This window comes from Mirounga leonina, unplaced genomic scaffold, assembly GCF_011800145.1.
Source record: "Mirounga leonina isolate KUSES-001 unplaced genomic scaffold, KU_Mleo_1.0 Mir_353, whole genome shotgun sequence".
NCBI lineage: Eukaryota > Metazoa > Chordata > Mammalia > Carnivora > Phocidae > Mirounga > Mirounga leonina.
The window spans coordinates 768,058-773,858 of record NW_023270699.1 but is presented as its reverse complement, the minus strand read 5'-3'; positions in this window follow the sequence as shown (position 1 = coordinate 773,858).

Here is a 5,801-nt window from a genome sequence, read left to right as displayed (position 1 = left end):
GTCCTCACCAGGCCTGCGCCTCGAGCACCTTCTCTCCCCGGTGGGGGGCCGACGGGCAGCTCGGGGCCCATCATTTTCTGAACAATCCTATATTGTTGAGTGTTTCCACATTATTTCAGTCCAAAAACCATGCAGTTCGGTGTAATTTTTGCAAATGAGTGTGTAGGGTGCTTCCTGGCAATTAACTTGCATGATGAACGGGTTAGACGCTGCTCTTCCAAGACTACCCCCATTTACACTCGCTGACGCGTGCGTCCTCGCCTCGCCAGCAATAGGCCCCGGCGGGGTCCCCCCAGCTCCAGTCCGGGGGCTAAAGCGCTGGGTCTGCCGCCTCCGCTCTCCGCGGCTGGGAGACCGGCCTTGCCCATCCTGGCCTCGTCCTCTGCTACCGATGGGTGCGCGCCCCTCATCCGTTAGGCCCTGAGTCACCACCTGAGGGACCCGCCTGCAGGACGGTGTGATTCAGGCCTGCGCGCCCAGCACCGTCCTCCCGGGCAGCCACCTGGCAGTGCCCGGTCTGCCCAGAGGCGCAGCCCCTGGGGGGTGGCCCTGCCCCCGCCGGCCAGCCCTGCCGCACCCCAACCCCAGCGCTGGATCTGGCCTCCCACGGCATCCTGTCCCACTGGCTCATTCTGCGGTTGGCAGAGGGAGGCTGGGAGACAGGACCACTCTGTCTGAGGGGCCCCTCGCGGTGGAGCTGGCCAGGGCGGGGGATCACCTGGCGACCAGGACGCAGCTCATCCACATCCAGCAGCCCAGGCCGGAGTCCGTGCTTGGGGCGGGTGCCCACTGAGGGGTGGGGACGGGGGCCAGTCTGGCATCCCCACCAGCTCCAACGTCCACATGGCCACATGTGTAACCCCTGGAAAATATTATTTTCCCTGGTGAATCACATTCTAACTTGGGAGGAAAATTCACTGGATACTTGAGAATTAAAAAGAAATCAAATCGGTCTTTGTTCAACGGGTGCTGAGAGCTTGGGTTTCGGTGTTTCTAAATGGAAGCAGCTTCCCAACAGCCACGCTCCTGGGAAGGAGGAGCCGTTCTGGAAACACCAGCTGTCAGTCCACAGACACCCCCGCCGTCACCCCACCCAGCACAGGGTGGCCCGGCAGGTGTCCCACATCCTCCACAGGGGCATCACCCATCTGAGGCGCTTCAGCCATCAGGGACACTGGCCTGGCCACCAGAGCCCGCAGTCTGGCTGGAGCCCCTTGCCTCTGCTCGGTCCTCACCTCCTGGCCCTGGAGACTTCCCTGCCACCCCTTCCTAAAGGCCCCTTGGTCACTCCCCTGCTGTCCTTCCTGGGGTGGACCCTGACCTGGGGCTGGGGGAGGATGGCCACCCCTACCCCATGCCTGGCGGTGCCCCTGGCTGAGGGTACTGTGGGTTGGGGGGCACAGGGGAGTGGACAGGCCCCGGGGGTCCAGGCACAGCTCTGGCCCTGATTGTGGCTGGGGCCTCCAGCAACAAAAGGGTGGAGGGAGTGGGGAAGCCAGAGGAGGAAGAAGGCCCTGCTCCCAGGCTGGGTTAGGAGGGGGCATGAGGGGGTGCTGTTGCTTCCCGGGGGGGCCCTCCCCCAGTCCTGGCTGACTCCAACAGCTACTCCAGCACCAAAGTCCCCTTTGGCTGCTCAGCTGCTTTGAGTTCGGGCAAAGGCAGTTTCCTTTAGAATATCCTCTCCTTCACCTTCTACCCACGTTCACCGGGTTTTTAGAAACCTAACAGTGGAGTCATGGTGGGTAATTTCCCCCTTCCCCAAGCTCGCTTACTTTTCCAGACACCAAGAGTCATGGGGAAACGGGCAGGAGGGAGGGAAAAGCAGGTGCATTTGCGGGGTCTCCTGAAGGGCTCTGTCTGGGGTCCCAGGGTCCACGCACCTGCGCCCAGCCCCACCCAGCCCCTCGGAGCCTGCGCCTGGGGGGGCTGGTCTCCAGGGTGTGGGGACACTCGTGGGGGACGTGGAGCACATGCTCACATGCACTCACACACACACACACACTCACATGCACTCACATGCTCACGCTCACACATATTCACATGCACGCTCACACTCTAACAACACGTTCACACACACTCATACACAAGCTCACACTCATCTGCTTACACTCACACTCTCGCATGCTCACACTCACATGCTCATGCACGCCCATGCTCACACTCACCCACTTACACTCTCAGATGCTCACGCTCACACACACTCACACTCACATGCATACAGCTATGCTCACACCCTCACATGCTCGCACTCACACACTCATTCACACTCACACCCTCGCATGCTCACACTCACACACATTCACATTCACACACTTGCATGCTCAGCCTCTCTCACACACTCGCACTCACACACTCATTCACACTCACACACACATTCATACACATGTTCACACACACTTTCACGCTCTCTCTCACACGCTCACACTCATGGTCTCTTCCACTCGGACACACACTCACGCCGGAGGCCATCGGAGGAGAGCCCTGCTCTGGGCCCTGTGCCCTCAGGCCCCTCTGGCCGCACCCCCGTGTCTGTGGGACCCCCCCTGGGGTGGGTGACCACTGTGTCCCTGAGCAGCCGCCCAGCGTGGGGGCCAGAGCCGAGGGCGAGGGCGGTCCCTAACCCTAGCTGCCCTCCTGGAGGCCCCCAGCCCAGCTGCTCCTCCCTCCTGTCCCCTGGAGACCCACCTCCTGGCCAGGCCCGGCCAGTGTTGCCTGGCAAAGTGCCACCATAGCCAGTGAGCTGCGCCACGGGTTGGTTCAAAGCTGTCACCCGGCTGCCCACCCCCCAGGGCTCTGCAGCCCGTCCCCGCCCAGGACCCACCGGACCTCCGGCCCACTTCCCTGGGGACCCCTCCACATGGGGGTCACGCTCTCCGCCCATTGCCCTGCAGCTGCTCCTTGGGGGTGCGTGCGACCCCCAACCCGTGGATTCTGGGTGCACTGCCCGGGCGGGGCTCCCCTCCCCGGTCCCGGGGCACCGTGCGTGGTGGGCAGCATGAAGGTGAAGACCCATTCCCCAAGGCTGGCTCTGGGACCTCAGAGGGGGTCAGCGAGGCCCAGGCAGCACAGCGGGGATGGGAGAAAGCTGCAGAGCCTTGCACCCACATCCCACCCTGCACACAGCCCCTCAGGGCCGCAGTCCATGCGGGCAGGAGCCAGGCCCGGCTCCCAGCGCTGGTGTGGGGTGCAGCGCTGCGTGAGCACTGATGTCCGTGGCCTGTGTGTCAGGGGCTGGGGGCCAGAGGGGGGCCCCCCTCTCAGTAGGACCGTGCAGCTCTCCTGGAGAGAGAAGGTCCAGACAGGGAGGAGGGACGCAGCCTCACCTCAAGCACGGGAAACGTGCAGGATGGCAGCGATGCCCAGCCCATGGTGCGCGTCAGGCTGGTTTCTGATTCCTTTTGTGTCTTTCCCGTACTTGCCGTATTTTCTCTGGTATGAGGTTGCATCACTTTCATACTCAGAAAAGAACACAGGTGAAGGCATCTACACAGACCTATACCACACGTCTGTCAAAATGTTTCCAGCAGAGAGATCCCACCTCAGAATGGCTAAAATCAACAAGTCAGGAAACGACAGATGTTGGTGGGGATGCGGAGAAAGGGGAACCTCCTACACTGTTGGTGGGAATGCAAGCTGGTGCAGCCACTCTGGAAAACTGTATGGAGGTTCCTCAAAAAGTTGAAAATAGAGCTACCCTACCACCCAACAATTGCACTACTGGGTGTTTACCCCAAAGATACACATGTAGGGATCCGAAGGGGCACCTGCACCCCAATGTTTATAGCCACAATGTCCACAATAGCCAAACTGTGGAAAGAGCCCAGATGTCCATCGACAGATGAATGGATAAAGAAGAAGTGGTATATATATACAATGGAATATTATGCAGCCATCAGAAAGGATGAAATCTTGACATTTGCAAGGACATGGATGGAACGGGGGACTTATTATGTTGAGTGAAATAAGTCGATCAGAGAAAGAAAATATTCCTATAATCTCACTCATATGTGGATTTAAGAAACAAAACAAATGAGCAAAGGGGGAAAAAAACAAAGAAAGAAGCAAACCAAGAAACAGACTCTTAACTCCAGAGAACAAACTCATGGTCACCAGAGAGGAGGGGGTGGGGGATGCGGAGTCGGGGGCACTGTCCTGATGAGCACCGGGTGATGTACGGAAGCGTTGAATCTCTACATTATACACCCGAAACTAACATGACACTGTATGCAACTAACTGGAATTTAAATAAAAACTTTAAGAAACGTTTACAGACACAGAAGTGTTAGCTCTTAATACCTCTGGGCAGTGAAACAAGATGATGTTTTTCTAATTTTGTAATCTTTCTATGGTGAGCACATACTTTTTTTGTAAGAGGAAAAATAACAATTTTTGAAGACATCATTGCTGAGCTCTTGTGAGCAGAGACACCCGGGTGGGGCTGGTACCTCTGTGAGCCTGAGCCTCCTGCCTCGCAGACTCGCGTGGTCCCGGCCCCACCAGGGAGAAGCTCAGGCCACCTTTGAGGACACGTGCGCTGCTCAGCCTCCCGTGGCTCAGAAATGGGGGCAAGGCCTGGCTGGGCACCTCCCTGTCCTCAGGGATTCACACAACGTATTCCTACTTCTCCCAAACCTGCAGGAACATGAGCACCTTTGCACTTTGCAGATCCAACAGCTCCAACAGGAGCCAGGGAGCGGGGGGGGGGGGGGGGGGCGGGGGGGCAGGCTTCCGCGGGGGGCTGACCTCCTGGGCCTGAGCCCGAAGCCGCAAGCTGGGAACCATGGCCCCAAACAGGAGCACAGGTGGGATGAAATCAGAGGCAGGTAGAATTTCTCACACAGTTTACAGAAATCCCATGAAGAAGGTATGGGGAAAACACTGTAAGAAATCCTAGAACAATCATTGAGAAGTGTGATTTCTGAAGGATTTCTCAAAAGTTTCTTTTACGAGTATACAACTTTGGTATGGTTTTAAGCTATAAAACATTTAGGCTGATATTAGACGATTGTCAACAGCTCCAGCTCGGGAGGAGGTCTTCTGGGACCTTCTCTGGGGCAGGGGTGCGTCTGGCCACATCTGGAGCCCACCCCACAGAGCCCCAGGGTGGGGCCTTCAGACCCCTCCTCACAATCAGGGTGCCCACGTATATATGGGGAGAGAGAGGATTGACTCTCGAACGACGCGGGTTTGAACTGCATGGGTCCACTTGCACACAGGTTTTTTCTGAACTACGCAGTTCTGCAAACGTGTTTTCCTGACGGTTTTCTTAATACCTTAACAACTCTTTCCTCTGGCTGACTTGACTGTAAGAATACAGCATAGAAGACACACAGCACACGGAGCCGACGTCCGGCTCCACGAGAGTCTGGCGCCCGGGCCGCGGCGGCCGCAGGCTCGGTGGCTTTGCTTTCCCGGACTAAAAACTGAAACATCTTTTCCAAGTATGTATTGACTAACCTGGGAAGGAGTGTTCTCAGAGCAGGAACTGGGGACTCTGACCACGCAGTGGGTTTGAGACGTCCCAGCCACCCCCACCGCGCCCACGGGCGATTAATGCCACAAGAAGGGAAGGACCCGCGGGGCTCGGGGGGACCCGATGCGCGGAGCACGCTCTCCATCGGGCGTCTTAATGTACGCGGTGCGCGGGGAGCCCACGGATGTCCCCCAGACCGGGCCACAAGCCCCGCGCGCAGCGGGGTGCTGGGGCGGAGCCGCCCAGAGCCGAGCCCGGCGGGGCGGTGACTCACTGCCGGGAGACCCCCGCCCTCCGCACCGCCCCCGCCCCAGCTCCTCCCCCGCCC